This window comes from Pan troglodytes, chromosome 4 (genome assembly GCF_028858775.2).
Source record: "Pan troglodytes isolate AG18354 chromosome 4, NHGRI_mPanTro3-v2.0_pri, whole genome shotgun sequence".
Lineage (NCBI taxonomy): Eukaryota > Metazoa > Chordata > Mammalia > Primates > Hominidae > Pan > Pan troglodytes.
In genome coordinates, this window is record NC_072402.2 from 5,652,383 (window position 1) to 5,678,844 (window position 26,462).

A 26,462-nucleotide genomic window follows, 5' to 3' on the forward strand; every position below is an offset into this window, starting at 1 on the left:
TCTGAGAATGATAGTAGCTGAAAGTGAGCCCAGAACTGTGATTCTATATTGAATGTGGCAGCTCAGATCATGGTGTGCCAAAAGATTCTTGGCGTCAGAGGTGTTCAGGGTGGGTTCCATACAAGCACCATAAAATAATAATAATAATAATAATAATAAATCAGTGATTTTAAACCTGACAGTGGTACTTGGCTTGGGATCAGAATAATCCTGATGAGTGTCCCAACTATGTGAAGAGAACCTCAGGGCATAGCTGGACAAAGTACACAGGTCAAGAGAAAGCTGAGCTGCTCTGCAGTCCAGAGCATGGGGAGTCTGGGAGGAAGTCTGGTGATGAAGAGGGGCAGGAAAACAGAGACGTGACCAACTAGAGGAGGCTCCTCAGAGGCTGCTGGGATGAGGAGTGACAAAAGACCTGCAGCAGTGGCAAGCTAAGTGAGAAGGGGTAAATGTCCCATGGAAGTCACTTGGTATGGTAATGGCAGAAGATCTCTGAATGCAACAAGGTTTAGTGCTCATTCTTAAGAAGTTTTGTGTATTGTCCTAGATATTGAACATTGCTGCTGCTCCCAAAACATTCCTACTAACAAACATCTTACATATGGACTGTTTGAGGTATTGAGATCAAAGAGAATGACTTCTGTTTTGGGGACTGTGTGAGGAGTAGAGAAGAGACCAGGTGCCTTGAGAAATACAGAAGGGAGATGAAAAGGAAGGAGGCCTGAGTTTCTCAAACCCTGCACATTCCCCAGAAATGACTATTTTCAGGACTGACTGTTGGCTAGTTCTTGGGAAGCAAATGCTGAGTTTTGGAATGTTCTGCCTGGGAAGAGTGTTTTTGTACGGCTGAGGCCTTACGCTGCATGGCACCAGTTGAACAGCTTGTTAACGCTAGCAATGTGATTTATGCTGAATGCCTAATTCTGCTCTGGAGAACTGGAATCTGAGTATCTGAGTTCAGCCATATAAATGCTTCAGGTCTGCAGGACTGGCTCCCAATAAGAACCCTGGACACAAAGGCTCAGGTGAGCTTCCTAGACACCAATACTCAGGTGAGCTGTATGGAAACTAACGCTCAGGTGAGCTTCCTGGACTCCAAGGCCCAGGTGAGCTTCCTGGACTCCAAGGTGCAGGTGAGCTTCCTGGACTCCAAGGCCAGGTGATGTTCTGGACACTCAGGCTCAGGTAAGCTTCTGTGGTTGGCAACACTTCGCATATGCTGTTGCACAATGTTAGGAGAATTAAGCATGTCCATGAGACTCCACTGTAAGAGGATGCCTGGAAACTCTATTCCTTTGCTGAAATAATTCCTATTCCTTTGCTGTAATAAACTGTAACTGTAAGTATAATAGCTTTTCTGAATCTTGTAGGTCTTTCCAATATATCATAGAAGCTGAGGATGGTCTTGTGACTCCCCAACACAGAGAGGGATAAGTCAACAGGTGCAGGATAACAGCTTAAGGAAAAGAAAACAGGGAAAGGCCAATTCCTGCAAATCCTATGGGGTAACTGTAAAGAGAAATGATTTCCACTGTCTGGAAGTTTAAGCCTTTATTTTCCAAAATAAAAATGGAGAATCTTATACAAAAGATAATAGGAGCAGAAATAATTTTATGTGTTCTTTTCTCCTTTTCTGGTCTAGATTTGTCTTCATTTATCAACTTTAAGTGTTATTTTACCATGTTATGTTGAATCAATTTTTGTTAGCTGTGTTACATTAGTTTTGTAAAAAGGTTGGGGGTGTAATCATTAGTCAATTTTTCAAAATAATATCTTGCCAATGGCCCTTTTGACCCAAATCAGGTAAATATGACCTAAGAATAAGTAACTCGAATTTTGTCATATATGGCCACCACCACAGCGTGCTTCCAAGAAGCCCAAAAATCCCACTGTCATAGAAAGACAGCAACGTCAGCTCTCTCTGGTATCTTATTTTTCTTTCCAGCTTAAAAGTGAATTGGGTTTACTACCCACACGAGTGGATTTACCCACTTCTTAGTCCCTGATGATTGCATATGCCATAGTCACACTTGAACTGTTCTGCTCAGTCTCTTCATATCTAAATAAGGGCAGACATGTGGATTCTGGAGTGGGCTGCACTGCTTGACCCACTGCAGATTGAAGGAACTTCTCTGTGGATCCATGGCCTCTCTTTGACTGACAGACAAATAGAGAACAAATGTACAACCAGCAGTTCTTAAGAGGCTTTTTTCCAATTATAGCATATTTTAATATGTCTGTGCTTTATGAATCATTCCTTTGAAGTCATCCTAGTGTTTTGTTTTGTTGGGTGTTTTTTAATAAATTGATGACCAAAAGCTAGTATTTATATTATTTAACAAATCTATTTTGTGTCTATTTGCTTTTTTGTTGAGCACACTGTTTAGTCTGAGAATCCACAAGCACAAACTGTTACATCAGGATAAAAGCTCCTTACAACCTGGCCTGGCATTGGGAAGTGCCTCGTAATGCTTGACTTATTAATGCAGTCTATAAATGATTGTTGAGAGTTTTACAGATGGTGCATATTTTTACCAGCCTCCCCTTTCTAGGTACACTAACTAATGTGAACTTATTATTTTCTGCCAGCTAAGCACACACCCTTGGTTGGTTCCAGGTGAGAAAGTAGTTGGTGATTCAGTGGGGCCTCACTGTAGATCAAAGGCAGATTCTCCACTGGGAAAATATGTGTTGTTTGCAAAAGCTCCAGAAAAATCAAGACAATTCTCACAGAAACAGAGCATTGTTTACAAATACATTCCAGAAATATGTGAGCTAGGTCGGACTTTTTAAAAATATTTTTTTCAATAGAATACTTTTAAAACTTCAGTGGGCCTCTCAGACATCTATCCTGCTTTGCCAAGCCAAATATGAGGCTTTCCGTGCAATCCTGCCGCCCTGCAGGGGCTTTTCCATGCAACCCTGCAGTAAAATTAAAATTTGTTCTCTTTTTGCTCTCTCCTTTAATTGCAAGAATAAAATTACTCAAGAATAAGTTATGCAAGTTGGTGACAGCTACTTCTGTCAGGGACTATGCCCTACATTCTCTTACAGTAGATATTTATTGAACTTGGTTGATTTAGCAATGACCACATGGCTGAAAGAGATGCTAAGTGTCATTCAGCCCACATTTCTGAACTTATAACTAAAGAAACCAGAACAAAAGTTGACTGAGTCTTTTGCACAAGAGTATGCTGTTTGTGAGGATGAGGGATGAGGTTCAAATTAAAACTAGGTGTGTCAGGCTGGCTAGCTGTTCACTGATCCTGCCATTTTCTTCCTGAGCACACAGTGACATGGCGTTTTATGGGTCCCTGGAAGTGAGATGTGACCTGTAAGGCACATGTGCCTTGGTCAGGAATAGGCCGAGGGGAACATCCAGGCCAGAGTGACTCAGTGAGTTTAGGGTGCAGGCACATACTCCACTTGTTATATAACCTGTTTGTGTAACTCCATACTTGGATCTGAGCCACTATTGTCTGAAAAAGTTATAACTGCCCTGCTGACACTGTACGGGGTTGGCTTGCACTTGTGGGTCTTGAAAGAAGAGGGTCTGGTTTGAGGCGCATCTGGTTCACTCCAGTACCTGCCCCATGCTGGTGGTAAATGTTGCTAAGATGAGTAGAAAAGAGAATTCCAAAGTGGGTATAGCATTTATAAAAATTGACTCCCTCTCATTGGACAGATGACTCTCTCTGTACAGCGCCCAGAAAGAGAGTAGTGCTACTGAACCCGTAAGGGAGATCCAGTTGCCTTGAAGACAGGCAGTGGGGAGCCAGGAACTGGCTTGGGCCCAGAGAGAAAAAGAGTTAAGCTGCTGACCCTGAAGGCAAGAAAGACCCAGCTGTGCCGCTGTGTGTGGGAGCAGCTGGAGCAAGCAACCAAGACAGATCAGACAGTGAGAGAAAGCTGCTGTTGAGAGAGCTGCTGCTGAAAGAGCTGGTGAATAAAATCGTATTCACCTGCTTACAGCCCCCCGAATGTTCTCTCAGCTATCTGCCCAACCACCCACTCCCCTTCATACCTCAGCTGGGGCTAAACCTGACCCTGATCATGATATTTGGCATAGTTGTGGACCTAACATAACACATAATTGACTGAGCTCAAGCCAGTGGATGTGAACATAGGTAATACATAATTCTTTGTGTTCTTCAAAGACTCACCCACGAGACCTCTCCAGCGAAGACTTCATGTTCTTCCTTTATCTGCTGACTTACTGCAGACAAGCACGCCACCTTGGAAGTCACGAGCTATTACAAGACGAGAGGAGCAAATATCTCCAGTCACTGAGTAGGGAAAATCTACCCACACACCAGGAACATTTTTTGGGTTTTACATGAGAGAACAAGTAATAAACATCTATGCAAAAATAAGCTACAAACTATGAATTCAAAAGACAACAACTAAAATAAACAGAGTATAATAAGTAAGCTGCACTGAAAAAGCAAAACACAAATAAGCCAGTATTGGCTTTAGATGTTACTGTGTAGTCGTAAGAAGGTTTTAGTGTTGCTGTAGTTGTTACTTGAAGGGTGGTATTAGGATTTATTGCTTTCATACCTCATGGGTGACTTAAAACAGCCAACTGGCTGTCATACACAAATGTAGACTTTTTTTTAATTTAAAAATCCATGTTTCCAACAGTTGTGCAAAGTGGATCTGATATAGTTAGAAGCAAAAGAGTTTTAGCATAGTCAGCTTCCAACTAGCGTCTGTGTTGAATACACACAGTGGTGATTCCTGCGAAAGCAGAACGGGCTCAGAAGGAGTTTGTAGATGCAGGTATGTTTGAGGCAACAGAGATACCTTCAATCTCCCTTGGTTTTCAACACTTTTGCATAAAATTCTTTCTGTTTTCTGAATGCCCAAGCCTACTTCTTTTGATAAAAATAGTTTTGTTTTTATTATTATTACATAAAATAAGTAAGCAAATAATCTCAAAATAAAGTATGTTGTGTTTCCAATAGTAACAATTTAGCCAGCCATATATAGTTATTTCTGAGGTTCTCAAGACATTTGAGAATTGCATGCACTAAATAATAAAATAACATCTACACTGTAAGCATTCTGAGATACACCCCTGGCCCTTTTACTTGCTTTTTGTTGGAAGGCAGTTATTGCAAGACTAATTTTCTTAATCTGTCCAATGAGAGGGAGTCAATTTTTACAAATGCTATACCCACTTGGAATTCTCTTTCTACTTATCTTAGCAACATCTACCACCAGCTGAAGCATGTGCAAGTGGCGGCAACTGGAGTGAACCAGATGCTGCCTGAACCCAGACCCTCTTCTTTCAAGACCCACATCAAGAGGCCATTTCTCATGGTCCCTACAAGTAGACACTGCCAGTGACCTAGTGACACTCAGCACTTCCAGACCCATGCAGGGAGCCTTCCACATGATTGAATCTTTCCCTATCCCCTCCCAGGATTGAATGCAGAATTCTCTGAGCAACCGAAAAAGGGCACAGTCCTTGCTGGAGGGGGCTGGGAACCTGAGTGAGCACATGGAAGGCGCGCCAATGAAAACACCTGGTATTGGACTAGGGTGTGAAGGAGAAATAAGCTTCTGCTGTGTTAGGCCAGTGACAGTTGGGGGTTTATGTGTTAAATGACCTTATGTTATCTTTGTGCAAACGGACATCTCTTTTAAGTTTTTCAAACTAAAATATATTTGAGGCGTTCAAGGGTAAAACTTCAGTTCCCTCTCCTTAACCTGAAACTTATGCATTGCTCACTTCATGAGCCTACATTGACAATGGCTGATGACTGCTTTATAGAAGCTTAGGCTATGGGTTCAAAGTCAGGGCTTCTTAGCCTTGACACTATTAATATTTTAGGCCAAATAATCCTTTGTTGTGTGTGTGTGTATGTGCGTGTGTGTGTGTGTGTGTGTGTGTGTTTGTGGGGGGAGCTACCCGTTCAGTGTAGGATGTTTACCAACGTCCCTGCCCTCTGCCCATTAGATGCCAGTAACGTCTCCCCAGCTGTGACAACCAAACATATCTCACTGTCAAATAGCTCCTTAGGGGCAAAATTGCCTCTACTTTGAGAATTATTAAAGATCATCAAAGCTGGACAATAGTTAAAGAGGCAAAAACCAGATTGTATTTAGGAGTTGCTGCAATAAGAGACCTCAGTATAGTACTGAGGTACTGAGCTCAAGCGGAGATTTAGAGTCAAGGACCAGAGTGGGGATCAGTGGATAGAAAAATCACTAAGGGGAAACATCAGGGACAGAGGGGATTCTGGTTAAACCAACTTCCCAGCATTCCTGTGGAAGGCAGGCCAGGATGATCTGACATCACCTGTGGGTGGTGAGCATGGGTTTGATCAAATATTGAGGGAGAACAGTCTGGCCAAATTTACTTAACAAAATTCTTACTAAATCTAGGGAATGCAAGTGCATGAAGGACAGACACTGAAGCCCAAGGTTGAAGTCTAGTTGAGAAGCAGACTTAGGCAAGCCTGACAAAAATTTGGCCAAGGATAAGGTCTTTGTTGAATCAATTACCTGACTCAGAAGAACAGCAAGTTAACAGAAACACATAACTATTTAGTCACTTTACAAAACATTAGAATCACACAACCTTAAAGACTGATGGGAACTTAGAAATTCTCTAACACCAGCTGCCGTTCAGCCCAGACATTTCTACATTCGGTCTTTGCTGGCGTCCGGAGTTACGGAGTGCTAGGGAGCTAACACTCATTTACCTGTGGATGGCAGGACTTTCTAGAAACAAACCAAGTCACAAGGGCACATTAAATTCTAAAAGAGAAGTGAGGGACATCTTGTGTATGCCACAGATGGCATTGGTTAAAGTTGTTGCTTATGTTAGCTTTGACTAAATGCTCATAAACCACTTTCTTAATTTCTAATGCATTGGTGTTGCTGTTTTTACTAAGGCATCATGAGATTATAATCAACATGTAATTTAACAGTAAATCAGTTATCTGGGTGACAGATAAATTGGATGTTAAGTAGATACTTCATTTCCTACAGTGTATTGTGCTGTACTTAATATTTTATACAGAGAATACAGTTTAATTTTAATTTCAAAGTTTATTCATTTTTGACTGAATGCCCACATTACACTTTCTCATATTCCTGCTCTTTATACTCTAGGGTAAAATAATAGCTTTTATCTCATCTACTCCAAACATACCTCTTCCCACACACTATTGAACATATGTACCTGATGAAAGACATGTGGTTACTTCAAATATTGAAAAACACACATAATTTATTTTCAGTGCATTCTTTTTTGATATTTTTAACCTGCCAATACTTCAAGAAAAACAGAAATATCAAAATACGTAAATTTCCCTTTGCATTGTATGCACATGCACAGTTTGTATGTATACACACCACACACACACACACACACAGTGCATTTGCATATATATGCATAGTCAGCAGTTAGCATCCAAGTAGGATTATGCTAGAAATCTTTAAGCTCACAATCTGCATTAGACAGCATATCAAAGGCTGGACTTTGGCTCTCAGCAGATTTTGATAGTCTACAAAAGAGTAGGGGCCATTGCTGTAGGGGCAGGTGGTGATTTGTGAAAGGAGATTTGATCTAAGAAATGCCTTGCTCAATTTCCCTAGGAAACCTAAGGAGATGTTTGCAACCATATCTTGCCTTAAAACGATCTTAACACATGAACCTGTACAGTTTACAGTATAATTTATCCAAAGTGTAAGTCTTGAAATGCTTGAATGGTGGATAGACCCATCGACCACGTTAATCCAGGAGCTTCTTGTACCATATGGCACCTCTATAATCAAGTATGTTCTTAGCAATGTTAGGTCACTAAAAGATTCAGTTTATGGATGACCCCGAATTTGGGTTGATCTTTGCAGCTATCACTGAAACAACAAGAAGTGTGAAAAAGGACTAAGACAAGATACATCCATGTAACCAACAGCCAATCATGATACAGATGTTTGGAAATATTTTCAAACTATTTTTAGAAATGTTTTCAATATTTACTTTGTGCCCCTTACAACTTAGTATGGAGTCAAAGAACCAAACTAGTTTGCTTTATCTTCAGAGAAAAAGTGAATTTTGTTTGAAATTATGCTTTCAAGATACATATGGACAGAATTCAAACTTGAAGAACTTGGTTTTTGTTGCATTAATTTTGTTTTCTTTGTGGAGTCAGCAGACCTCTCTGCATGTACCCTTTGCTTAACAGCTTTATTAGAATATAATTCATGCACCACAAAGCTCACCATTTCAAAGAGTATGATTCAGTGGTGATGAGTATATTCACAGAGTTGCGCAACCATCACCGTATCTAATTGCAGAATGCTTTCATCATCTCACAGAGAAACTCCATTCTCACTAACAATCATTCCCCATTCCTCGCTTTCTCTAGCCCCTGGGAACCAGTAATGTACAATACTTTCTGCCTCTGAGGATTTGCCTAAGTAGGCTATTTCAAATAAATGGAACCACATAATATGTGATCTTTGGGTCTGGCCTCTTTCACTTAGCATAATGTTTTCAAGGTTCAGCTGCATTATATCATGTATCAGCACTTCATTTTTTAATGGCCAATTATTATTCCATTATACAGACATCCCACATAGTGCTCATCCATTCATCACACGGTAGAAATTTTTACAGTTTCCACTTTCTAGCTATTATGAGTAATGCTGCAAAGAACATTCAGGTTCAAGTTTTTGTATGAATACATACTTTCAATTGTCTTCAGCATATAAGTAGAAGCGGTATTTCTGTAGTACAGGGTAATGACATAATTAACTTTCTGAAGCATTGTCATGCCATTTACCTGCTTCACTACTTCACCATCTTACTTTCATACCAGCAATGCTTGAGAGTTCAAATATCCCGTATTTTCCAACACTTCCTTGTGTTCATCTTCTGATTGTCGTCATATCACTGTGGGTTTCATTTGCATTTCCTAGTGTCTAATGATGTTGAGCACATTTTTAAATGCTTATTCACTCTTTTATATTTTTTTGCTGAAGTATCTATTCAGATCCTTTGAATGATTTTAAATTGGCTATTTTTAGTATCAAATTGTAAAAACATAAATGCAAAATAAAATTTTTATTAGAAATATGATTTGCAGATATTTTCTCCCTTGCTGTGGCATATCTTCTCACTTTCTTGATGATTTCCACTGAGGCACAAAAGTTTTAAATTTTGGTGAAGTTTAAGTTATCTATTTTTTATTTTGTTGCTTGGGATTTGGAGCATATTCATAAAATCATTGCCTAAGCCAAAATCACAAAGATTTATGCCTATGCGTTCTTCTAGCAGTTTTATACTTCTAGCTTGTACTTTAGCTCTGTTATCCATTTGAGTTTTTTTATATGATACAAGATGATGGGAGTCCAAATTCATTCTTTCTCATGTGAATATGTAGTTTTCTAAGCAGCATTTGCTGAAAAGTTTATTCCTTCCACTGAATAGTCTTAGGACCCTCATGGAAAATTAATTGACCATAAATGTTTGAGTTTATTTCTGTAATTTTAATTCTATTAAAATTTAATCGACTTAAAATTTAATTTTTTCTCTCACTCTCAAAATTGTAGAAATTAAAATAGAATATATATATTATATATATATATATATGTATTTATATCTGGAAGACTTTGTCACCTTATGCCAGTACCACACATTCCTGAATACTATAAACTGTACTAAGTTTTGCAATCAAGAAGTGTGAATTTTCCATCTTTGTTCTTTTCAAGATTGTTTTGTCTATTCCAGGTCCCTTAAATTTCTCTAAGAATCTTAAGATCAGCTTATTAATTTCCACACATAACTATCTGGAATTTTGATGGAGGCATGTTAAATTCATAGATGAATTTAGGAAGGGCTGTCATTTTTTTAAAATATTTTAAAAATTTTTTGTTTTTAATTGATAATAATTGTACTTATTTATGAGGTTTAATGTAATGTTTTGATACCTTTATACATTGTGGAATGATTAAATCAAGCCAATTAACAGTTCTATCACCACACATACTTATCATTTTTTGTGATGAAAACATTTGAAGTCTATCTCTTGGTAATTTTGAAATACACAGTACATTGTTATTACCTATAGTCACTATGTTGTGTGATAGATTTCAAAAACTTGAAATATATTTCCTGTCTAATCGAAACTTTGTACACTTTGACCAACATGTCACCATTCTCCCCCCCATAACCCCCACCACCAATTTCTGGTACCACCATTGTACTATTTGCATGAGTTTCACTTTTTAAAATTCCACATATAAGTGAGATTACGTAGTATTTGTCTTCCTGTGCCTACCTTATTTCCCTTAGCATGATGTCCTCCAAGTGCTATTATAAATGACAGCATTTTCTGCTTTTTGAAGGTTGAATAGTATTCAGCATATGTGTACCACATTTTCTTTACTCTTTTATCCATGAATGAACACTGAATTTGCTCTGTGTCTTGGCCGTTGTGAGTAGTGGTGCAATGAACATCTGAGGGGAGAAATCTCTTCAACATACTACTTTTAATTCATGTGAATATATGCTCACAAGTGGGATTGCTGGGTCATATGATAGTTCTATTTTTATTTTATCCAGGAACCTCCATATAGTTTCCCATAATGACTAAAACAATTTACACTCTCACTAACAGTGCATAAGGATTTCCTTTTTTCCACAATATTGCCAACACTTACATCTTTTTGACAGTAGCCATTGGAACAGGTGTGAAGTGGTATCTCCTTGTGCTTTTAATTTGCATTTCCCTAATGATTAATGATGTTGAGCGGTTTTGTTTTGTTTTTTTTTCATGTAACTCTTGGCTACTTGTATGTCATCTTTTAAGAAATATCTTTTCAGGCCCTTTTAATGAGCTTCTTTGTTTTTTATTCTTATTGGGTTGTTTGAGCATCATATATTTTGGGTATTGACCCTTTATTGGGTGTATGAATTTCAAATGTTTTCTTCCAATCTACAGTCTCTTCACTCTGTTTATTGTTTCCTTGTCTGTGCAGAAGTTTTTAGTTGTCTCTCAATTCAGGAACGTATGGTATCGCTCCATACAGAGACATGCTCCATACAGAGCATGTAGTTCTGTCATTGTTATTCACCCATTCTGCTAATCTCTGCCTTTTAATATTCTTTATCTGATAAGTTTGTTCAAATATTTTGTTTAATTTCTGATTTTGTATTATTTATATATATTTTAGGTAGAAGTATATATCAGATACATATATTGCAAAATTTCCTTTAAAACTGGTTTGCCTCTACTTTCCACATTTTCTTAGTGAGATCTTTTATGAACAGAATATTGTAATGGGGATCAATTTTAATGAATTCATTAAATTTAATTTACATTTGGTATTTTTCATCCTCTCCAAAAAAACCTTTGCCTAACCTGAAATTGGAAATCATTTATGTTTAGTATCTGTATTAGTCCATTTTCAGGTTGCTAATAAAGACATACGCAAAACTGGGCAATTTACACAAGAAAGAGGTTTAATGGACTTAAAGTTCCACGTGGCTGGGGGAGGCCTCACAATCATAGTGGAAGGTGAAAGGCACATCTCACATGGCGGCACATAAGAGAAGAGTGAGAACCAAATGAAAGGGGTCTCCGCTTATAAAACCATCAGATCTCATGAGACTTATTGACTACCATGAGAACAGTATGGGGGAACCACCACCATGATTAAATTATCTCACACTGGGTCACTCCCATGACATGAGAATTATGGGAGCTACAATTCGAGATATGGGTGGGGACACAGCCAAGCCATATCATTCTGCCCCTGGCCTCTCCCAAATCTCATGTTCTCACCATTTCAACACCTATCATGACTTCCCAGCAGTCTCCCAAAGTCTTAACTCATTCCAGCATTAACTTAAAAATCCACAGTCCAAAGTCTTATTTGTGACAAGGCAAGTCCCTTCCACCTATGAGCCTGTAAAATCAAAGGCAAGTTAGTTACTTCCTAGATAAAATGGGGGTACAGGCATTGGGTGAATACAGCCATTCCAGTGGGAGAAATTGGCCAAATCAAAGGGGCTACAAGCCCCATGCAAGTCCCAAATCCAGCAGGACAGCCAAATCTTAAAGTTCCAAAATAATTTCCTTTGACTCTATGCCTCACATCTGGGTCACACTGATGCAAGAGGTGGGTTCCCATGGTCTTGGGCAGCTCTGCTCCTGTGGCTTTGCAGGATACAGCCTCTGTCCCGCTGCTATCATGTACAGGCATTGAGTGTCTGCAGCTTTTTCAGGCCCATGGTAGAAGCTGTTAGGGGATCTACCATTCTGGGGTCTGGAGTACAGTGGGCCTCTTCTCATAGCTCCACTAGGCAGCACCCCAGTGGGGACTCTGTGTGGGGGTACCCACCCCACATTTCCCTCCTGCACTGCCCTAGCAGATGTTCTCCATAAGCGTCCTGCCCCTGCAGCAAACTTATGCCTGGACACCCAGGCATTTCCATACATCCTCTGAAATGTAGGTGGAGATTCCCAAACCTCAGTTCTTGACTTCTGTGCACCCACAGTCTCAACACCATGTGGAAGCCACCAAGGCTCAGGGCTTGCCCCCTCTGAAGTCATGGCCTGAGCTGTACCTTGGCCCCTTTTAGTCACAGCTGGACTTCACATAGCAGAGGGACCCTAGGCCCAGCCCAGGAAACCATTTTTTCCCCCTAGGCCTCTGGACCTGTAATGGGAGGGCCTGGTGCAAGTGTCTCTGACCTACCCTGGAGACATTTTCCCCGTTGTCTTGGTGATTAACATTTGGCTCCTCATTATTTATGCAAATTTCTATAGCTGGCTTGAATTTCTCTTCAGAAAATGGGATTTTCTTTTCTTTTCTAAATAATTTTTATGAATTGCATGTATTTATTTTCTTTCTTCTAAAAAAAACGGGATACATGTGTAGAATGTGCAGGTTTGTTACATAGGTATATGTGTGCTATGGTGGTTTGCTGAACCTATTGACCCATTCTCTAAGTTCCCTCCCCTCACCCCCAGCCCCCAACAGGCCCTGGTGTGTGCTGTTTCCCTCTCTGTGTCCATGTGTTCTCAGCATTCAACTCCCACTTATGAGTGAGAACATGCACTGTTTGGTTTTCTGTTCCTTTGTTAGTTTGCTGAGGATGATGGCTTCCAGCTTCGTTGATGTCCCTGCAAAATACATGATCTTATTCCTTTTTATGGCTGCATGTTATTCCATGGTATATATGTACCACATAGAAAATGGGATTTTCTTTTCTATCACATTGTCAGGCTGCAAATTTTCTGAACTTTTTTTTTTATTTATTTTTATTTTTTTTATTTTTTATTTTTTATTATACTTTAAGTTTTAGGGTACATGTGCAGATTGTGCAGGTTAGTTACATATGTATACATGTGCCATGCTGGTGCGCTGCACCCACTAACTCGTCATCTAGCATTAGGTATATCTCCCAATGCTATCCCTCCCCCCTCCCCCCTCCCCACCACAGTCCCCAGAGTATGATATTCCCCTTCCTGTGTCCATGTGATCTCATTGTTCAATTCCCACCTATGAGTGAGAATATGCGGTGTTTGGTTTTTTGTTCTTGCGATGATAGACTGGATTAAGAAAATGTGGCACATATACACCATGGAGTACTATGCAGCCATAAAAAATGATGAGTTCATATCCTTTGTAGGGACATGGATGAAATTGGAAACCATCATTCTCAGTAAATTTTCTGAACTTTTATGCTCAGTTTTCCCTTTTAAAACTGAATGCCTTTAACAGCATCCACATCACATCTTGAATGCTTTGCTGCTTACAAATTTTTTCCACCAAATACCCTAAATCATCTCGCTGAAGTTCAAAGTTTCACAGATCTCTAGGGCAGGGGCAAAATGCAACCAGTCCCCACTAAAACATAACAAGAGTCACCTTTGTTCCTGTTCCCAATAAGTTCCTCATCTTCATCTGAGACCACCTCAGTCTGGATTTCATTGTCCATATCATCAGCATTTTGGTCAAAGCCATTCAACAAGTCTCTAAGGGTTTCCAAACTTTCCCACATTTTCCTGCCTTCTTCTGAGCCCTCCAAGCTGTTCCAACCTCTGCCTGTGACCTAGTTCCAAAGTCACTTCCATATTTTCAGTTATCTTTTCAGCAGCACCCCACTATACTGGTACCAATTTATTGTATTAGTTCATTTTCATGCTGCTAATAAAGACATACTCAAGGCTGGGCAATTTTCAAAAGAAAGAGGTTTAATGGACTCACAGTTCTACATGGCTGGGGAGGCCTCACAATCACGGTTGAAGGTGAAAGGCACATTTCACATGGCATCAGAGAAGAGTGTGAACCAAGTGAGAAGTGTTTCCCCTTATAAAACCATCAGATCTCGTGAGACTTATTCACTACAATAAGGACAGTATAGGGGAAACTGCCCACATGATTTAATTATCTCCCATTGTTTCCTCCCAGAGCATGAAGGAATTATGGGAGCTACAATTCGAGATGAGATTTGGGTGTCTCATTAGACATTTCTCCTAATGCTATCCCTCCCCTAGCCACCCACCCCCTGACAGGCCCCAGTGTGTGATGTTTCCATGTGTCCTCGTTGCTCAACTCCCACTTATGAGTGAGAATATGTGCTGTTTGGTTTTCTGTTCCTATGTTAGTTTGCTGAGAATGATGTTTTCCAGCTTCATCCATGTCCCTGCAAAGCACATGAACTTATCCTTTTATATGGCTGCATATATTCTATAGTGCCTATTTGCCACATTTTCTTTATCCAGTCTATCACTGATAGGCACTTGGGTTGGTTCCAAGTCTTTACTATTGTGAAGAGTGCTGCAATAAACATACATGTGCATGTGTCTTTATAGTAGAATGATTTATCATCCTTTGGGTATATACATAGTAATGGGATTGCTGGGTCAAATGGTATTTCTGGTTCTAGATCCTTGAGGAATCGCACACTGTCTTCCACAATGGTTGAACTAATTTACACTCCCACCAACAGTGTAAAATCGTTCTTATTTCTCCACATCCTCTCCAGCATCTGTTGTTTCCTGACTTTTTACTGATCACCATTCTAACTGGCTCGAGATGGTATCTCATTGTGGTTTTGATTTGCATATCCCTAATGACCAGTGATGATGAGCTTTTTTTCATATTTTTTTTACTGCAAAAATGTCTTCTTTTGAGAAGTGTCTGTTCATATCCTTTGCTCACTTTTTGATGGGGTTGGTTTTTTTTTCTTGTAAATTTGTTTAAGTTCTTTGTAGATTCTGGATATTAGCCCTTTGTCAGATGGATAGATTGCAAAACTTTTCTCCCATTCTGTAGGTTGCCTGTTCGCTCTGATGATAGTTTCTTTTGCTGTGCAGAAGCTCTTTAGTTTAATTAGATCCCATTTATCAATTTTGGCTTTTGTTGACATTGCTTTTGGTGTTTTAACATCTACAATCATCTGATCTTTGAAAAACTTGACAAAGACAAGCAATGGGGAAAGGATTCCCTATTTAACAAATGGTGTTGGGAAAACTGGCTAGCCATATGCAGAAAACTGAAACTGGACCCTTTTCTTACATCTTAGACAAAAATTAACTCAAGATGAATTAAAGCCTTAAATGTAAGAGCTAAAACCATAAAAAACCTAGAAGAAAACCTAGGCAATACCATTCAGGACAAAAGCATGGGCAAATTTTATAGTATATTTTAAAAAATCAAACACCATGACGAAGTAGGACTTATCCCTGTGATATATAGATAGTTCAATGTGTGCATATTAAACAGTGCAATACACTAGATTAACAGAATGAAGGATAAAAAGTCCCATAATCATGTCATCTCAAATCTTTTTGACAAAATTCAACACTCTTTTATAGTAAAAAAAATTCCAACAAATTAGGAATAGAAGAAACTTTCTTCAATGCAATAAAGGGAAAATAGGAAAAGCAAGAAGCTAACATCATCATCCTCAGTGATTAGAAACTGAAAGCTTTTTCTCTGCAATCCTGGAATAAGGAAAGGATGCCACCTCTTACCACTTCTATTCAACATATTTCTGTAAATTATTACCAGAGCAATTATCCAAGAGAAAGAAAATGCATTCAACTCTGAAAGGAAGAAGTAAAATTATCTCTCTTTTCAGATGTCATAATTTTATATGTAGAAAACCATAATGTGTACACATCTACACACACAACTGTTAGAACTAATAAACAAATTCAGTAAGGTTGCATAATACATAATTGACAAGCAAAAACCTGTTGTATTTCTGTGCACTAACAATAAAATATCCTAATAGCAAATTAAGAAAACAATCACATTTGCAATAGCATCCAAAAGAATAAAAGACTTGGAAATAAACTTAACCAGAAATGTTGTCTTAGTCTGTTTTGTGCTGCTGTAACAGAATACCACAGACCGGGTAATTTATGACAAACAGAAATTTATTGGCTTACAGCTCTGAAAACTGGGAATCCCAAGATTAAGGTAGCAGCATCTTATGAGGGTCTTCTGCTCTGCCATCACAAGGCAAAAGGCATCAGATATTAGAAGGGCAGAGAGTAAAGGGGGACCAAGTTGGGGCTGAATTCACCCTTTTATAATAACATCAATTTTGCCCGTGAGGGCAGAGCCCTTATAGCCAAATCACTTTCTAATGTTTTCACTATTTAATACTGATACAATGCCAATTAAGTTTTAATTGAGTTTTTGATGAGTTTTATGACCAAGATTCAAATCATAGCAAATGTGAAAGATTTGTGCATTGGAAACTAAAATAATGATGAAAGAAATAAAGCCAGCATAAATAAATGGAAAGATATCACATATTCACAGATTGGAAGAATTAATATTGTTTAAAAGCCCATACTATCCAAGGTAATCTACAGACTTATTGTAATTTCTGTCAAAATCTCAATGGCACATTTTAATAGAAATAGAAATTTAAAAGTTTAAAATTTATATAAAACCACAAAAGATTCAAATACCCAAAATGACTTTGAGCAAGAAAAGTCAACACATTTTCAAATTTCAAAGCAACAGTAATCAAAACACTATGGTAGTGGCATAAGAAAAGAAATGTAGACCAATGGAACAGAATAGGGAGCCCAGGAATAAATAACACATTCATAGTCAACTGATCTTCAACAAGGATGTTAAGAACACACAATGGAAAAAAATGGTTTCTTTAATAAATGTTGCTGTAAAACCTGGATGTCCACATGCAAAAGAATGAAATTGTACCCTTATCTTACACCATACATAAAAATTAACTCCAAATGAATTAAAGACTTAAATGTAAGAACTGAAAACATATAACTCTTAGAAAACATGGGGAAAATCTTCTGGACATTAGCCTTGCCAATAATTTATTGGATATGACAAGAAAAGCACAGGAAACACAAGCAAAAATAGAAAAGTAGAATTCTACCAAATAAAAATTCTTCTGTATATTAAAGGAAACAATCAAATATAAAATTAACCTACAGAAAAAGGAAAATTATTTGCTAATCATGAGTCTGATAAGGGGTTAACTTCCAAAATACGTAACGAATTTCTAAGACTCAACAGCAATCAATCAATAAATAACCATATTTAAAATATGGAAAAGAAACTGAATAGGCACTTCCCCAAAGAAGACATGCAAATGAACAGCAGGTATATGAAAAGGTGCTCAACATTACCAATCATCAGAGAAATACAAATTGAAACCACAATGAGCTATCACCTCACAGCCATGAAAATGGCTATTATCAAAACAAAAGAAAAACACAAGTATTAGGAAGGATGTGGAAAAAAAAGCCTGGTAGACTGTTGGTAAAATGTAAATTGGTGCAGCCACTATGAAGAAGAATAGGGAGATTCTCCAAAAATTTAAAGAGAGCTAACATATGAGGCAGCAATCTCTCTTCTCTGTATATATGCAAAAGTATTGAAATCGGTCTGTTGAAGACAGATCTGCATTTCCATGTTCATTGCAGCATTGTTTATTCACAATTTCCAACATATAGAAACAACCATAATGTCCATTGATAGATGAATGGATAAAAGAAATGTGTCATATACATACAATGGAATATTGTTTAATGTTAAGAAGAAAGAAATCCTGCCACTTGTGTCAACATGGATGAACGTGGAAGACCTTATGCTAAGGGAAATAAACCAGTCACAGAAGGACACATACCACATGATACCACTTTATATGATTTGGGTGTGTCCCCACCCAAATTTCATCTTGAATTGTAGTTTTCATAATTCTCATGTGTGATGGGAAGGACCAGCGGGAAGTAATTGAATCATGGAAGCAGTTTTCCCCATGCTATTCTCATGATAGTGAGTAAGTTCTCAGGAGATCTGAAGATTTTATAAAGGGCTTCCTCCTTCACTTGGCTCTCATTCTTCTCCTTCCTGCCATCAAATGAAGAAGGAGGTGTTTTCTTCCCCTTCCATCATAATTGTCAGTTTTCTGAGGCTTTTCCCACCTGCATAACTATGAGTCAATTAAACCTCTTTCCTTTGTAAATCACCCAGTCTCAGGCAGTTCTGTATATCAGCCTGATAATGAATTAATATAGTATAGTAAGTTGGTACCAGGCAGTAGGATGCTACTGTAAAGATACCCAAAAATGTGGAAGTAACTTTGGAATTGGGTAATAGGCAGAGGTTAGAATAGTTTATAGGGCTCAGAAGAAGACAGAAAGATGTGGGAAAGTTTGGAACTTCCTAGAGACTTGTTGAATGGCTTTGACCAAAATGCTGACAGTGATATTAAGTCCAGGCTGAGGTGGTCTCAGAGGGAGATGAGGAACTTTTTGGGAAATGGAATAAGGGTGACTCTTGCTATGTTTTAGCAAGGAGACTGGTTGCATTTTGCCCCTGCCCTAGAGATCTGTGGAACTTTGAACTTGAGACAGATGATTTAGGGTATCTGGCAAAAGAAATTTCCAAGCAGTAAAGCATTCAGGAGATGACTTGGGTGCTGTTAAAGGTGATCAGTTTTCTCTATTCACACAGATATGGTTTGGAATTGGAACGTATGTTTAAAAGAGAAGCACAGCATAAAAGTTCAAAAAATTTGCAGCCCGACAATGCTATAGAAAAGAAAAACCCATTTTCTGAGAAGAAATTCAAGCCAGCTGAAGAAATTTGCATGAGTAATGAGGAGCCAAAGTGAATCACCAAGACAAGGAGGAAAATGTCTCCAGGGCATGTCAGAGGTGTTCGTGGCAACCTCTTCTATCACAGGCTCAAAGGTCTAGGAGGAAAAAGATACTTTCATGGGCTAGGCCCTGGACATTGCTGCTTTGTGCGGTCTCAGGACTTCGTGCCCTGCACCCCAGCCATGGCTAAAAGGGGCCTACATAGAGCTCAAGTCATTGCTTCAGAGGATGCAAGCCCCAAGCCTTTGTGGCTTACATATGTTGTTGGGACTCTGGATGTGCAGAAGTCAAGAACTGAGATTTGGGAACCTCCACTAAGATTTCAGATGATATATGAAAATGCCTGGATGTCCAGGCAGAAATTTGCTGCAGGGGCAGAACCCTCATGGAGAACCTCTGCTAGGGCAGTGCAGAAGATAAACGTGGGGTTGGAGCCTGCACACAGACACACAGAGTCCCCACTGGGGCACTGCCTACTAGAGCTGTGAGAAGAGGATCACTGTCCTCCAGCCCCCAGAATGGTAGATCCACTGACAGCTTGCAATATGTGCCTGAAAAAGCTACAGACACTCAATGCCAGCTTGTGAAAGAAGCTGACAGGGGGGATGTACCCTGCATAGCTGCAGGAGCAGAGTTGCACAAAGTCATGGGAAACCACCTCTTGCATCAGCATGTCTTCACTTTTATTTCAAGCCTCATCTTCCTGAAACTTTTCTGGCAATTCTTTCCAAAATTGAATTTCTCCATCAAAGACGTGGAGTCAAAAGAAATCATTTGGGAACTTTAAGGTTTAATGACTGTCCTATTGGATTTTGGACTTGCATGGGGCCTATGGCCCCTTTGTTTTGGGCAATTTCTCCCATTTGGAGAGGGGGTATTTACCCAATGCCTGTACTCTCATTGTATCTAGGAAGTAACTAACTTGCATTTGATTTTACAGGCTCATAGTTGGAAGGGATTTGCCTTGTCACAGATGAGACTTTGGACTTGGACTTTTGGGTTAATGCTGAAATCAGCTAAGACTCTGGGGGGACTGCTGGAAATGCATGACTGTGCTCTAAAATGTGAGGATATGAGATCTGAGAGGGACCTGGAATAGAATGGTATGGTTTGGTGGTGTCCCCACTCAAATCTCATCTTGAATTGTAGTTCCCATAATCCCCATGTGTCATAGGGGGGACCCTGTGGGAGATAATTGAATCATGAGGGCAGTTTCCTCCATGCTATTCTCACGATAGTGAGTACATTCTCAGGAGACCTGATGGTTTTAAATAATGGGCTTCCCCTTTTACTCAGCTCTCATTCTTCTCTTTCTTGCCATCATGTGAAGAAAGATGTGCTTGTTTCCCCTTCCACCATGATTCTAAGTCTCCTGAGGCCTCCCCAGCCTGTGGAACTGTGAGTCAATTAAACTTTTTTTCTTTGTAGATTACTCAGTCTTGGGCAGTTCTTTACAGCAGCGTGTGAATGGACTAACACACTAGTTACATAAAGAATTGAAAATAGTCAAACTCCTAGAAGCAGAGAGTGGAAAGGTGATTACCAGGGGCTTAGGGAAGCAGGAAACCAGGAGGTACACAGCTTCTGCTATGCAAGACAAGTAAGTCCTAAAGAGCTATTATACAGCATAGTGCCTAAAGTTAACAATACTGTATTATATACTTAAAATTTTCCTTTGGTTGCAGATATCATGTTAAGTAATCTTATCCAAAAATAATTATTATAAACAAATAGAGAATGGGAAATCTTCTGAAGGTGATGGATAGATTTATGACATAGATCTTGCTGAGTTTCTTGGGTGTAGACTTATCTCCAGACTCATGAAGTTATGTACATTATATTTCTACAGTCATTTGTATGTTAATCATTCATCAATGAAGTGGTTTAAAAAGACTTTCATTTCTCCAAGAAAATGCCTTGGCACCTTTTTCAAAAATTACGTGATCTTCATATATGGACCTATTTTAGGGTTGACTTTTTTCTTTCCTTTCAGCACTTTCAGCATATTTACTATGTTGTTTTATTGTTTTCTATCCATCATTGCTTCTTATGTGAATCAGGTGTCATTTATATTATTACTCTCTTACTCTTTATTTAATAAGTCTTTTCCTCTGTCTGCTTGTTTTTCATTGTTTAATTATTTTATTTTATGTTTTTATTTTTGTGGGTACATAATTGGTGTATATATTCATAGGGTACATGAGGTAATAACTAAGACTTCCATCTGCTTTTAAGATTTATTTTTATATTTTACTCTCAGCAGTTTGACTATGATGTGTGTAGCTCTCTTTTTTAAAATTTATTCTTCAAGGCATTTTCCTTCATGTGAATCTATAAGGGGTTGTTTTTGAAACGATTTTGGAGTTTTATCATCATTTCTCAACTAATGTTTTCTACTCCATTCTCTATCTCCTTGGTTTTGGAATTCACATTCAATCTATGTTTGTCTGCTTGACATTGTCCCATGAGTCAGTGAGGCTCTAGTCAGTTTTTTTCTCTTGGTTCTTCAGCATGGATAACTTTTATTGACCTCTTTTTAAGTTTATCAGTTCTTTCTACTGCCGTATCTAATTCACTGTTAAGCCCATTCATTTTATTTTTCAATTCGGATGCTGTAATTTTTAGTTCTAGAATTGCCATTTAATTATTTGTCATAGTTTTTATGTCTCTGGAGATCTTTTCCGTCAGTTTATACATTATAATCTTTTTGTTAAAGTTCTTGAATATATTTAATATGCTGTTTCAAATTTTTTGTCACAATTTTTGCTTATCTTTGAATCTGTTTCTCTTAAATGCTTTTTCCTCCTTTTTAATGGGTCATGTTTTCCTGCTTCTTTGCACATACAGTAAATGATAAAACTTTGCATGTTTGTTCCATCCAAATTTCATGTTAAAATATCATCCCTGATGTTGGAGGTGGGGCCTTGTGGCAGGTGTTTGGGTCATGGGGCAAATCCCTCATGAATGGTTTGGTATGCTGTCCTTGCGATAGTGAGTGAGTTCTTGTGAGATATGGTTTGTTTAAAAGTGTATAGCACCTCCCCCTTCACTCTCTTGCTCCCACTCTTACTATGTGACAGGCCAACTTCCCCTTTGCCTTCTGCTATGATTGCAAACTTCTTGAGGCTCTCACCAGAAGCAGATGCTGAAGCCAAGCTTGTACAGCTTGCAGAACCATGAGCCAATTAAACCTCTTTTCTCTATAAATTACTCAGTCTCAGGTATTTCATAGCAATGCAAAAAAATGGCCTAACACAGTAAATTTTATTATTTGTTGAATGTTATGAATGGTATCGTGTCTTAGTTTGTCTTCTTTTTAAAGATGTTAAATATTTTTATGAGAGATAACCAAATTACTTGACAGGTAGATCCTGTCAAGCTGTTTTCTTTTGTTACGATGTATCTATTTTACTTTTCAATTAAATCCTAGGATGTTGACTTTATAGTAAAATGTGAGTCTTCTGTATGAGACGTATCATTTCCTGGGATCTTAAGTGAATGCTCAAGGTGTGTAGTGAGGTTTCTCCACTGTTGTTATGTCAGAACATCAACATCCATGAGTCCTACAGGACCTCTTGTATCTCTGTTCAGCTGCCAACTCTGTAGCAAGTCCTCTCTGCAAGGCCTCAAGGAGTCCTTTGTGGATACATGTCCAGCCCTGTACAAGGATTCAAAGTGAGTCCCATTGCCACTTCTGCAGCCACTCCTCTGTACATCTGCTTCACTTCCTGATTGCCAGCCACTTCAGCAGGTTAAAACTCCAATCTCTGACCTTTTAATTCAACAACTGTGCTACTCTGTTTGGGTTTCACCTCCTTGTGTCTCGGCAGGCAGGATGGCAGTGCTATCTTCAGGCTTGGTTCTATGTTTAGATTTTCCTTGCAACTTGTATCTTGGTTTTCTGTTGCCTAATGTCCAAAAACAGTTGACTCATCAATTCTGTCCAGTTTTATGCTTGTTCTCCACTGGAAGGAGAGTCTTGCGACTCACTGTCATAACCAGAAACCAAAGTATCATCTCCTGTTATTTGGATTACTGCAACATCCTTCTACCTATCTTCCTGCTTCCACTCTTGCCTACTCCCCCATCATCACAGTCTAGTCTCAGCCTATCAGTCAGAGTCATCCTCGCTAAACAGTTAGAGCATGCTCCTCTATTACTAAAAACTATCCATGGCTTTCTGGGGGAAAAAAAAAATGCTTTCAATGACCTGTCTGCTCTTCCCTCAGTCCTAACCATGACTGGGTCTCTAACCGTGAATTGTCATCGTTTCCATTTGTGCTACACCGGTGTCCTCCCTCTTGTAGATGTCCCAGCCATGCATTAGAGCTGTGCACCCACTGCTCTTGGTCCACAGCCTGCTTCCAGTCACCTGATTGCTCTCTGCCTCATTGTCTTCGCTTTTATTTCAAGCCTCATCTTCCTGAAACTTTTCTGGCAACTCTTTCCAAAATTGAATTTCTCCATCAAACTACATGAACTTTTCTCTCTACTTCTGTATGTCTTTTCCTCTGTGAAACCTGTCAATAACTACAACATAGCCTCTTGTGAATATTGACCTTGTCTCTTATTTGTTTTACACGTTTAGGCATGAACATTTTGTGTTTTGTTCACTTTTGTAACCCCTTCACCTAGAAGAGTACTTGACTCTGAGTAGACTTGGTATTCCTTGAAACAATAAAAGCTAAAGCAAGTATAAAGAATTTACTTTCTACAATAATAATTACTATTTATTTGTTCACTTACTCTTTAAATTTTTTCAGGAAAACTTATGATGTATTAATTATAACACGAAGAAGAGCATTCAAGTTATGTCTTAAAAATATTATAAAGATAGCTGGAACAAATTACAGAAGACAACTTTTCCAGATATTTCATTAAATACCTTAAATACTGAGAATCTTGTAAAAAATTACATTGTGTATTTTCTTTCATTCCAAAGAGATTACATGGAACCCAGATTATTTTATTTGACAATCATTGAAATAGAGATGAAATATTTTACTGCATTTTACTATTGATATAACGACATCCTCAAAATTTCTGGATATTTTCATGGTTCATACCGTTTTACAAAATTATCTAAAACTGCTCTTCTTTTTATATTTTTCACCATTTTTGAAGTTATTAAGACTTTCCACCTTAGATTCATTTCAACAAAACAACCATGATTGCAGATTTTTTTTCTAAAGATTACATGTTTCCCTGATTAAAAGGGGATAGAAAATCATTCTTCCTGTTAGTGACCCTGGGCAACTTGGCTCTCTGGTGGATTCTACTCTTTTCCCCTGCTGTAGTTTGAACTGCAAGGTCTGATGCTCTGTGATGTGTTCCTCAGTGATAGATCCATGGACAACTCACTGGATGTGGCCCTGTGAGGCACTAGAGGGAGACTGGGAGGTGGAGAGAAGAATCAAGCCAGCCTTGTCTTCTCTTTACCCACTTCCAATGGCAGTGGCTGTGTGATGGCCTCAGTTTCCCCAGGGAGGCACCCACAGGTGAGCTACATCACCTCCATCACTTCCTCATGGTACTCACTGGCCTGGTGCAGTGGCTTCCTGCTGACACTGATCCCTGCGTACTTGCATTCTCTTTTGGCTCTCTGCCCCTCCCTCACCTGTGCAATGGTTTTCCTGCATTATGTTCTCCCTTGTTAGGTAGATACATAGATACATAATATGGAGACATAGGTATAGAGAGATATAGAGGTAGATATAAAGATACATATGTATGTTTTATACGGTTTCTCTTTTCCAGGCATTTCCCGCGTAAACTCTTAGTCAATGACTCAAGTCATGCTATGAGCAACAATTTCTGTGTTCCACATCATGTACAAGCAACACAATCTGTGACTCTCCATCTGCCCCTAGTTATGCTTTGGCCAGTAATCCAATTGCTACCATCATGCTTTCCTCTTAAAGAGTCCCTGGATATTCCTGCCTAGCTTGAGGGAAGTTACTTTATTAGGGTGATTTGGGCACTTGGGGAACCTTTGCCATCTTTATGACTTAAATTTTGACTTACCAAAATAAATAAGACATATAAGGAAAGAACATAAATTTAATAGAAAAATTCAGCATATTTCCCCGTGGATGTCTTATTTACATTAATTTGGCCTCTCCTTTCTGTCCTACTCACCCCTCCTAAATAGAAAACAAAGTTAATTATTTGATTGGCTGTATTAGGGAAAGAATTAGGGCTGAACCTGTTTGTCTTTTGTTCTCTGTTTATTTGGAAATCTGAAATAGCATCTATTCTTGGATTATCTGTATCATAAATTTTCAAGGTCAGGGAAGGCTGAAATCTTCAGCTCATCAATAACCAGTTGGGTTCAATGCAGGGGTGCTGAACAGGAAGCCCACTTTTGCAGAGGAGGGAGCCGTTGTGTGCAAACAGCCTGATTAGTAATAAAGGCAGTGATTTTGTTGTCTATCTCTTTGGTTTCTCCCCTATACATTAATTAATTTAAATGTGGGGTTAGGGAAGACATTCAGTAAGTCTTTCGAAACCCTAACAACAGTTTACAGAACAAACATCACATTTAACACTTTTTTTTTTTTTTGAGACAGGGTCTCACGCTGTCACCCAGGCTTGAGTGCAGTGGCACAATCTCTGCTCACTGCAACCTCTGCCTCCCAGGATCAGGCTATTCTAATGCCTCAGCCTCCAGAGTAGCTAGGATTACAGGCACCCGCCATCATGCCTGGCTAATTTTTGAATTTTGAGTAGAGATGGGGTTTCACCATATCGGCCAGGCTGGTAACATTTAACACTCTTACTGGTAAATTTAACACACCCAGCCAGAATCTTTGCATCCTTTCCTGGGAATATCATGAGAAGAGACTTCAATTTATGATAATTCTCAAGGGATAGATAAATGACACTTTTCGGTCACGTACCTTGAAATCACCTCTCAAAAACATTAATTATAAAAAGAAATGCTCATATGAGGAGAGACAGGTATTATTGTGTTGCCCTAACCTGTGGCATTTCTGTGAGAAGGTGCAAGGCCAGGTCCCCACACTGTTTAAGCATTCAGAGGACAGCAGATAGCATGCTCCTCCATATCCATTCACAGCTCCCAAAAATGCAGTGGTTGGCATCACAGCTTCAAAGCATTCAAAAAAATTTCCATAAGTTTTGACTTTTCACCCAAATGGTTTTACGATTTTCATCTTAAAAAGGCAGAGCTGGACCTGGCACCACACCAACCATCATATCGTCCTCTTGAGTTGATCATTGCCCATTGGGGAGTGAGAAGCAGGCTATGAAAGCAAACAGCTTAGCCGTGGTTACTAGGTAAGTAAGAGCAATTCAGAGCCTTGACTATGA

The 26,462-nt window shown here is 38.8% G+C and overlaps 2 long non-coding RNA genes across 2 annotated transcripts in view; both read left to right on the top strand.

The window, feature by feature from the left end:
- The first annotated feature begins 282 nt into the window (after nt 1-282).
- Nucleotides 283-26,462, top strand: part of LOC104006330 (uncharacterized) — an 82,520-nt gene continuing 56,340 nt past the window's right edge. Inside the window, exon 1 of the long non-coding RNA XR_680004.5 lies at nt 283-1,185. This is a non-coding gene — a long non-coding RNA (uncharacterized LOC104006330). The remainder of the gene's footprint in view (nt 1,186-26,462) is intronic.
- Nucleotides 13,466-26,462, top strand: part of LOC134810049 (uncharacterized) — a 30,267-nt gene continuing 17,270 nt past the window's right edge. Inside the window, exon 1 of the long non-coding RNA XR_010157135.1 lies at nt 13,466-26,429. This is a non-coding gene — a long non-coding RNA (uncharacterized LOC134810049). The remainder of the gene's footprint in view (nt 26,430-26,462) is intronic.